This window comes from Mobula hypostoma, chromosome 26 (genome assembly GCF_963921235.1).
Source record: "Mobula hypostoma chromosome 26, sMobHyp1.1, whole genome shotgun sequence".
In the NCBI taxonomy this organism is placed as follows: domain Eukaryota; kingdom Metazoa; phylum Chordata; class Chondrichthyes; order Myliobatiformes; family Myliobatidae; genus Mobula; species Mobula hypostoma.
In genome coordinates, this window is record NC_086122.1 from 4,577,527 (window position 1) to 4,585,069 (window position 7,543).

Here is a 7,543-nt window from a genome sequence, read left to right on the forward strand (position 1 = left end):
TGGCTTATGACACATTTTCTGGTTTGGCTGCCTGCAGCTCTGCTTCAGTCTTCTCTTGTGACTCATGTATGTCCTGCTTGTCAATGACATGTCCACAATATGAGATTTTATTCTTGAAAAACTCACATTTTATTCACAGGGTGAGATTTTATTCTTGAAAAACTCACATTTTATTCACAAGGTGAGATTTTATTCTTGAAATACTCACTCTGCGGACAGGTGTGACATGCCTCAAGGAGATCTGTGACTTTTTTTGTGAGAATGATGTAATGGTCTTTTGGGGGTCACCTGATGCAATTTTCCCGCCGATGTGAGGTCACGTGATGACATGTGCACCACGGGTATATAAGGGAAGACCCCAGATGACGTAGTTAGTTTTTAGTTTTTAGATTTCCAGCTAGAATGTACTGTGTCTCCGTTTCTGTTGTGTATTTGTTTTTTATGACGCAGTTTCATTTTTAAAATGGTTGTTATGTTCTGTTGCAAGGTACAATAGTGCTGGATTGGCAATTTTTGCTAGATGTGTTGATGTACCTTATTCCAGCAGTAGTAAGGGAGAGTGAAGATTTTATCGAAGTACAGGACCCGAAGGATTGAGAGGAGTCAGCATCGTTCAGCAGTTTAACAAAGGATCGACCTTATTGAGTCTTTGTTGAATGAGTAGTGACCTGCATCAAAGATAACTCTTGCCAAAAGAGCAAGGAGTTCATGCGGGATTTGCTCTCTAGAAGAATATAAGGTCAGTTGTTTTAAACTGATTATCTCCTGCATCGTAAATCCTGTGAACAGAACCAGCAGGAGAGTCGTGTCCATGAAGGACTCCTTCTCCAGAGAAGTCTCTCCTAATTGAATGTATAAATCTGTTGGACTGTCGAATTTACCATTTTAAGAACTATATCTGACTTTACCGCTTTAAGAACTGTTTTCACATCTAACGCTTTCAGAACCAGTGCCCAGTGACGATTTGTTGAACGGCTGCACAGCGGTTAACTTCCGGTTAAGGTTTTCGTTTTTTATCGTTTATCCGTGTTTAATAAATGGTTGTTTTTATATAACCTGTCTCGATTGATATTCATTGTTGCCGGTTACGTAACACAGGCCATACTCACGCAGCCTAGGAAGCACTTTACCAATGTTCTGGAAGTGCTCTTCATCATTCTTGCCAGTCACAGTGATGTCATCAAGGTAACATTGTGTTCCTGAGATGCCTTGGAGCTCACTTTGCAAACTGATGGAGCTGATGCATTGCCAACGATGAGACGAATATACTGGAACAGCCCCTTCTGACTGTTGATTGTGAGAAGCTTCCTACTTAACTCCTCTATCTCCATTTGCAGATAGGCTTGTGACAAGTCAATCTCTGAAAACCTCTCCCCTCCTGCCAAAGATGCAAGAATGTCTTCTATTCATGGCAGGAGATGCTGTATAGTACACAGCACAGGACTGATCTCACTCTGAGGTCCCTGAAAACTCCAACAGCTCCAGCCTTCCCTTTCTTCAACACTGGGACAATGGTCACGGCCCAATTGCTCCACTCCACCTTGGGGAGAATGCCAGATGCCTCCAAGCTCTGAAGTTCAGCATCCTCTTTAGAACGTAGTGTGTAAGGCACCAGACGTGTTTTATGGAATCTTAATGTTGCTGATCCATCCAGTTTAATTCAGACCGTCATGCCTTTGGCTTTACCAGTACCCTTCCCAAACAACTTCTCATTAGTATTGCTTGCTGACTTTTCAGGGGTTACGAAGTTGCATAAGAGCCTGTATCTTTCAGCACCCATTAAGCTGAGAAGTGTGGAGACTTTCTTTTCCTCATCCATGTCGTCCATGTTACAATGCAGTTCAACCCTCTTGATATGCAATACTGTCCTTGCCTGTGTGATGGCAGCATTGAGAACAGGGAGTGGCCTGGATGGTGTGGACTTTGGTCCCTGATCTTGATCATTGCTGGGGTTAGAGGTCAGATGAATCCACCAAATTCAGGGCGGACTCTCCCGGAGCCTTTATCAGCGATCCTTCCCGTCTCGCGCATCCTGCTGCCTAAGGGGACAGACAAGTGTGAGGTAATGCATTTTGTAGTCCAAATTATGACAGAATTTACAGAGTAAATGGCACAGACCTCAGGAGTGTTGACGTACAGAGGGACGATGAGGTGCAAGTCCAGTGCTCCCTGACACAAGTGGAGAGGATGGTGAAGAAGTCATTTTGCTTGTCTTCATAGCCAAGGCATTGAGTGTAAGTACTGGCTGTCACGTTCCTAACTGGCTGTCCCACCACCTCACCCAGCATTCCTTTCTCTCTGAGGACCACCTTCCCTCACTCCATCCTCCACCTGCTCTCGCACACACACACACACACACACACCCAGTAATGGATGCAACCTCTTAGCTGAGTCTCTGACTCTCCTCCCGACCCTCCCGAATCTCACACCCTCCTGCCGTCGCCAACTCACAGGGAAGGGAGGCTTCTGCAATGTAATAACACCCCTATCTCTGGTTATGGACAGGACTCTTTCCAGCCCTAATTCCCTGGATACCCACCCACAGTTCGCCTGCACATTCCCCATCCCTCCACAACCGTCCTTGCCTAACATCAATGCAGTTCCTGATTCGTTTGCATCTACAACTTCAAAAAGCCTTTAATTGGGAGGTTGTTCAATCCCAAATGTGTCTGGTACCACACAGAACAGTAACCCCATTAACCGTTTCAGTGCCATGTAATCACCACAGATACTAACACGTTTGGTACTTGTTGATATTCAGAGTAGAGATAATAATGAAATAAATTTTAAAATATTTTCTTATTGTGCCATTCTCTCTCAATGACCCACACACTTTCATCCATTGCCCATCCTTCCTCTTTTTCTTCACCCACTCCCACTCTCTATCCTCCCTCTCACACTCCCACTATTTCTCCTCCCCACCCTCTTCCTCCTGCCCTCCCATCACAATGCCTGCAGTGGCCCACAATGCTGGGCAGGAGATATACATGTATCACAATAAATTTCATGACAATGGTTTCGCTGGTGAGATCCTGAAGACAAAGTTCCTGCGACAGAGAAAGCCCACATTTGACCCGAAGAACATCCAGATGAGACCCTGGCTGAACTGAAAGAAGCTGCACATGAAGGTAAGAGCAGGAAACATTGGTCAGATTGGAAACAGTCCCTTTAGCCCATCGAGTAATGCCGACCCATCACAGGAAGGACGTGGAGACTTTAGAGAGGGTACAGACAGGATTCGCTAGGACAGTGCATGGATTAGAGGGCATGCGTGATGAAGAGAAGTTGAACGAACTTTGGTTGCCTTTTCCTGGAATGCTGGAGGCTGAGGGGAACTCTGATACAAATTTATGAAATTATGAGAGGCATCGATAGATTAGGTAGCATTTAATTACTAGTTTAAATAATTCAGAGAAGTTGTGTGGCTCAGTGACATCGCAGTTAGTGTAACGCTTCACGACACTAGCTGTAAGATCAGGGTCCAATGTCCGCTGCTGTCTCTAAGGACTTTGTACATTCTCCCCATGACCACATGGATTTCCTCTGGATGCTCCAGTTTCCTCTCAAGTTCCAAAGATGTATGGTTTATGATTAGTAAATTGTGGGCATGAAGCTGGCACCAAAAGTATGGCAACCTTTACGGTCCACCCCAGACTGTCCTTGTTGATTGTTGACGCAAATGACGCATTTGACCGTGTGTTTTGATGTACCTATGATAAATAATGGTAATCGCTTTAAAAGGTTGGCACAGCCTCGTGGGCAGAAGGGACTTCACTGTCCTGTACTCTTCGATGTTCCCTGATCGTTAATTTCATCCAGTGGTCAAATTACTCAAGTTATTATTGCACCACCCGGCCCTCACATCGTGTCCTTACCTCTCCACAGGTCATCTCTGCCCAGCAGCTCCCTCAGTCAAACATGGACAAACCCAGCTCGGTGGTGGACCCGCTCATGAAGGTGCGGGTGTTGGAGTCAAACAAGACAATGATTAGAAAGTGTTGCCAACAATGATTATAAATTGACGCCACGTGCTTCCAATAATGGTAAGCATCGAATTGCTTGAGTATGGCTGGGGTTAATGGTAGTTGGTTGGGTTCAGGTCCAGCTCCTCTCAGTTCTGTGTAATACGAACAGCTCTTTGGATTCTGAGTAGTTTTCGGCCCCATAGCTAAAAAGGGATGTGCTGGGATTGGAGGCTAAAAGAATGATCCTAGGAATTAAGGGGTGTTTGATGGTTCTGGGCCTGTACTCACTGGAGTTCAGAAAAATGAAGAGCATCTCATATTGAAAACTATTCAATATATAATGGTCTGCACCGAGTGATCGTGGAGATGATGTTTCAAATTGTGGGAGAGTCTAAGACCAGAGACCACAGCCTCAGAATGGACAGACCTTCTTTTAGATCAAATGTTTGTTGGAGTTTCTTTAACAGAGGATGGTGAATATATAGAATTCATTGACACAGTTGATGGAATGGTTGAGGAGATTGTATATTGTCCTTGTGACCATGTGGCTTTCCAACGCATTTTCTCTTCTCATCTCCCATTGGAAGATAGACCCATGGCCTATAAGCGAGAGCCAGTATGGCTTTGTGCATGGCAGATCTTTCCTTACCAATATAATTGATTTTTTGACAAGGTGATGAGAGAGATTGCCTGGGGTAGGGCAGTGGATGTTGTCTACATGGATTCATGGCGTCAAAGAGACCTTGCAGTTGAGGCAACACCACCTGTGAGCCTGTTGTGTTCATCTGTAGTTCCCAGCGCTCCTGATGCAGTCTCCTCTATATTGATGAGATACATCACAGATTGGGCACCGTTGTCAAGAACCTCTGCTCCACGCACAGAAAGCAGGATTTATTAGTGGCCAACTATTTTAATTGCTATTCCCATTTCTGTTCCAACATATTGGTCCATGGCCTCCTTTTCTGTCATGATGACACTACTCCTCTGGAGCAACACCTCTTATTCCATTGAGGTAGCCTCCAATCTGATGTCATGATCATCGATCTCTCCAAGTTCCCCTACTCCTCCACTTTCTACCATGGTCCACTCTCCTCTCTGATCAGACTCCTTCTCCAGTTCTTTGCCTTTTCCAGCTCTCACTTCCTAACTTCTCACTGCATCCCCACATCTCCCACCCACCTGTTTTCTCCTATCACCTTCTCACCTGTCCTTCTTCCCCTCCCACTATTTTATTATTCTGGCATCTTCCCCCTTCCTTTCCAGTCCTGATAAACAATCTCGGCCTGAAACATTCACAGTTTATTCATTTGCCTAGATGCTGCCTGACCTGCTTAGTTCCTCCAGAATCTGTGTGCATTGCTCTGGATATCAGCATCTTGTGAGACTTTTGTGTTTATATTTGCAATATTATTTCAGAGGCAGTGTTGTCTGGATTTGAACCCATGTTACTGTCGGAGCTGCTAATGTTGTGTCTGACACGTCGTCTCCTTCACTGTTTCAGGCTTCAATCTCACGTGGAACACAACCTTCCAGTTCGACGTGTCCGTGTCTGAGCTGGCCTTTGTTCGCTTCCTCGTTCAAACTCTGACGACTTCTGGAGGAATGACTTCATCGGACAGTTCACACTGCAGTTCACTAGTATACAGCTGGGTAATGTGCCAGGATCCCACACCTTTGAAACTGGGAGATGCGGAAGGAAGATTGGGTGGTGGGAGTGAGCGGTTAGAGACCAAGACCGTCCCACTGAGGTTCATTGAGTCTCACCCCTTCTCCAGGGATGGAGTCATGTGTTCTGTCCCACCCTGTACTCTCCTCTTCACATGGAAGCCTGCTGTTAAACACAAACACGAGGAAATCTGCAGATGCTGGAATTTCAAGCAACACACATAAAAGTTGCTGGTGAACGCAGCAGGCCAGGCAGCATCTCTAGGAAGAGGTACAGTCGACGTTTCAGCCCGAGACCCTTTGTTAGGGATTCTAGCGGGTTCCAGGGGGACCAATATTCTAGGTGTGCCTTTTTCATCGCACAGCTTGTCTGTACAGACCACTTGAGATGCTCAGTGATGTGAATGCTGTGGAATTTAAAGCTGTTCACCCTCTCAACCCCAGATCCATTGATGTCAATGCCCGTCTCTATTCCTCCTGTAATCCACAGACAGCTCCTTTGTTTTTGCAACATTGAGGGAGGGGTTGTTTTCTTGACACCACTCTGTAGGGTGTCTCATTATTGCTTGCTGAGAGGCATTCAGACCGACTCATCAACAGGCAGGGAGTCGAGGCATACACATCCTACACAGGCAGATGTGATCAGTTTAGATCAGCCGTAGATCTGATGAAGGGCCGATTACTACACTGTACTGTTCAATGTACAATCCATTCATCAACCTGAAGAAACAGGTTCTGACCAGAAGGTTTGAAGACAATTAAGTGACTGTTTCAGCATTTGATCAAGATACGACATATCTTGTCCCAGTTTACCTGACCCGTCACCTCTTCCTTCTCTCACCTTCCTAATCAGCTAAAACCAGACATTATTCACTACTGGGAATAACTTTAAAAAGATCCCAATAATTTCAGTGTAATGAAGAACAACAACCTCTGGGAGTTGATCATTCACTGTACTTACCAGTTTTCATTTCCTACAGCTAATGATTTCATGCAGAACACTGGTTCACACCCAGCAAGGGTTTGAAATGTGTGTATCCCATTCCTGTAGTAACTAACCAGCTGGGGGAGAACCTGGAATCTCAGGACACAAGATGAGGTCAGATGCCTCAGTGCAGACTGGAAATGGAATCTGGGATCTGCTGCCCCACATGGGGAGAAGCCTGGAGAATGGGGTTGAGAGGGATAATAAATCAGCCATGATGGACTGGCAGAGCAGAATGGATGTGCTGAATGATTTAATTCTGCTCCTATGTCTCGTGATCCTCAGTACCACTGTGCTAAGATGCACCTTGAATGGTGTTTGCACACAGGAATATTTCATATCAGAACAAGTACATACCTTCACTGTCAGATCATGGAATTTAAATGTGTGGCCACTGGGAGATCCTGCTTTCTCTGGATGATAGAGCGTAGGTGTTCAGCAAAACGATCTGATGTGGAATCTTCCTCCTGGCACTTATCCTTGTAAGTGGAACAAGTGCTACACATGCCCTTACACTTCCTCCCCTACCACCATTCAGGGCCCAGACAGTCCTTCCAGGTGAGGCAACACTTCACCTGTGAGTTGGCTGGGGTGATATACTGTGTCCGATGCTCCCTATGTGGCCGTCTATATATTGGCGAGACCCGACGTAGACTGGGGGACCGCTTCGCTGAACACCTGCGCTGTGTCCGCCAGAGAAAGCAGGATCTCCCAGTGGCCACACATCTTAATTCCATGTCCCATTCCCATTCTGATATGTCTACTCCTCTACTGTAAAGATGAAGCCACACTCAGGTTGGAGGAACAACACCTTATATTCCGTCTGGGTAGCCTCCAACCTGATGGCATGAACATTGACTTCTCAAACTTCCGCTAATGCCCCACCTCCCCCTCGTACCCTATCCATTATTTATTTATATACATACAT